At 37.3% G+C, this 2483-nt stretch overlaps 1 protein-coding gene across 1 annotated transcript in view; it reads left to right on the forward strand.

Annotated features, from left to right (window-relative positions):
- The first annotated feature begins 58 nt into the window (after window positions 1-58).
- Window positions 59-2483, forward strand: part of ZFYVE16 (zinc finger, FYVE domain containing 16) — a 48365-nt gene continuing 45940 nt past the window's right edge. The window contains exon 1 of the mRNA XM_005858087.2: window positions 59-130. The gene's annotated coding sequence lies outside the window, so the exon portion shown is untranslated. The remainder of the gene's footprint in view (window positions 131-2483) is intronic.

Below are 2483 nucleotides of genomic sequence, written 5' to 3' on the forward strand. Positions count from 1 at the left end.
AAGGAAGGACTCGACCCCCGCCTGCGACCCGTCCGCGCCCCGGGTGCTTCCCGCCCCGGTCCGGTCCGTGTTCGCATCACTTTGGACCGGAAGGATGCGGCAGTGTTCCTTCTCCACTCCCCTTGCTTTGGTACCTTTAAAAGATGACCTAACTTTTAAACTAGTAATTTATTTGTATTTCCGTGATTGCACACCATTGTTTTCCAGATTAAGAGTGTTCTTGTTAGACTCTTATGGAAACCAGCCCGTAAATTTGATACGTTGATGTTTTTACTTAACAAAATAGGCAACTTGTTGGTCGACTTAGGTTCCTTCGTTTATTATTTTCAACTCGTCGTTTTTTGAATTGGCAGAAGTTTAATGGTTTGATCTAGAAGTATTATATAATTTTCCACCCAATTTCTTCCTTTATTTCCTCCCCTCATGTTAAACTATATGCTAATGTCAAAAAGTTCTAAATATAATAATGAATAAGGAAAAAGAATCAATGATATTCCCATTATTTAAAGGTAATTAACCACAGTTAATGTTTTGACTTCATCTTCGAGCTTTTTTATATTTTTTAAAACTCATCTTTTAAAAAATATATTTTATTGATTTTTTACAGAGAGGAAGGGAGAGGGATAGAGAGTTAGACACATCAGTGAGAGAGAAACATGGATCAGCTGCCTCCTGCACACCACCTACTGGGGATGTGCCCGCAATCAAGGTACATGCCCTTGACTGGAATTGAACCTGGGACCTTTGAGTCCGCAGGCCGATGCTCTATCCACTGAGCCAAACCGGTCAGGGCTCCTGTCCTCTTTTATATTCTCTTCCTAGGTGATCTCTTGCTGCCAATTCCCAATTCATTATCTCAGACTTCTTTACTGAAGCGGAGATCCTTATATCCAACTGCCTACTGGACATCTCCCCCAGGATGTATTCAAGTTACATGAAATAACAGTCCAAACGTGAACTCATGTTTTCCCTCAGTTCTGCTCCTCTTTGTATTGCCGGTCGTGGTCAGTGGTACTGCACAGTCACCCACAGTGGAAACCTGGCAGTAACCCTAGCATTCTCCCTTGCTTTCACTCTCCAATAGTTCCTGCTCTCTAACCACTTTTATATCTGTCTCCTTTCCATCTGCACTGCACTGTCTAAGGTCAGATCCTCATCATCTGTTACCTTAACCATTTTAGGAGTCTCCTTACTACTGTTTTGTTGATTTTTTTATTTATCTTCCATGTTGCTGCCAATTATTAGCATCATGAAGACATTTTTAAGAAACTTTTTTTGTAAACATGGTAAATATTTGTTTGTAAATCTTAGAGTATATAAATGACCCAGTGAGTAAACATATTACCTAAAACAGGTTATCATATATACATATAATAAATTTATTTAGAATAGGGAGTATATCTTATATTTCTTTTGTATCTTCTACTGCCCGTGGTAGATTACTGGCACAATATGTACATCTTGGTGGACTGAAATGGGAAGCATGTGCAGCTTAATAACATTTCATGTTAAAAGGTTTCAGTATACAGTATTTGCATTATCAAACCTATGAATTGTTGGGTTATGCTATTATTTTGTAATTATTTTACCTTATTGTATATTTTTAGGCATCAAATAATATAATGCTTAGTACATTGTTATATAGATAGAGATACTTTGTGAATAGTATTTATTGAATTGCATAATTTTTTAAAGAAAAATTCCTTGGCTTTTTCTAATGAAAAACTATTTCTAGACCATTTAGTTCCTGTGCTTTATTTTTTTGTACATTCTATATTCAGAGTTCCCGTACTGCTTTTTACTATTTACTTTTAATGTAATGGTTTTGTTTATCAAAGAGATACCTGTACATAATTTAAAGAGTTAAGTACTATTACAAGACTTATAATGAAAACTAATAGTCCTCTGCATCAGTCCTTCTCTCCCTTGCATCCCATTCTCCAGAAGTGTCCCTTCTCAATCAACATTCCTCATCAGAATCACGAAATACAGAAAATTATTTGAGTAACTATTTTCTCAATTCCCCCAAGGATGGTATATAACTAGTTATACTTAAGATGCATGGAAGAGCAGTTAATTTATTATATAAAGTGGATGCCTTAGGGCAGTGGTTCTCAACCTTGGCTGCACATTAGAATCACCTGGGAATCTTTTTAAAATCCTGATTTCTGGGCCTCATCCTCCGGAAATTCTGTTTCTTTGTTACTAATGTTGTGGCCCCACCCCATAACAAAGAAACAGAATTTCCGGAGGATGAGGCCCAGAAATCAGGATTTTAAAAAGACTCCCAGGTGATTCTAATGTGCAGCCAAGGTTGAGAACCACCGTCTTATAAGAACTCTTGTGATTATATTGGTCCCACCTGGATAATCCAGGATACTCTCCCCATCTGAAGATCCTCAACTTAACTACACCTGCAAAGCCTCTTTTGCCACATCCTATGTAATCCTATATAATAAAAGGCTAATATGCAAATTGTCCCC

Source organism: Myotis brandtii, unplaced genomic scaffold (assembly GCF_000412655.1).
Source record: "Myotis brandtii unplaced genomic scaffold, ASM41265v1 scaffold115, whole genome shotgun sequence".
Classification (NCBI taxonomy): Eukaryota; Metazoa; Chordata; class Mammalia; order Chiroptera; family Vespertilionidae; genus Myotis; species Myotis brandtii.